Raw genomic sequence first — 505 nt, forward strand, 5'->3', positions numbered from 1 at the left:
AATAAAATAGAATTGAATTGAATTTATTATATGCATTATATTACAATGTATAACAACAGTGTATATAGAAAAATATGAGTGTGAATAGAAAATAGAAAAATATAAATTAAGAGTAGCATAGAGCAACATTTACACTGACTGCGTTGAGGGTTCACTAACTACCAAATATTAGCATGTAGATAACGTTAGCTGTAGCTATAGATGGCCATTATGTTAGCCTCAGTTTATGATAATTTGTAAAGCCTCAAATAAGTTAAACATTGCTTCTCCTGTTTTTCGGTAACCAAATATTTATATAAACCACATAATAATCCAAGTTAATCTGCTCATGATCGTTATCTGAAAACAGAGAACTGATTCACTGCACACTTTTATAAAGTTTGGGCTTGAGGACATCAAGTTATTAAAGGCTAAAATCTAAGTGAAGCACCCTGCTGGGCTAGGGTTTAAGAGTAACTTTAGTATTTTTTAACCTGGAACCCATTTGGTCCAGTATTGAGTGAGA

This window comes from Morone saxatilis, unplaced genomic scaffold (assembly GCF_004916995.1).
Source record: "Morone saxatilis isolate NCDOM2014 unplaced genomic scaffold, NCSU_SB_2.0 Contig16, whole genome shotgun sequence".
NCBI lineage: Eukaryota > Metazoa > Chordata > Actinopteri > Moronidae > Morone > Morone saxatilis.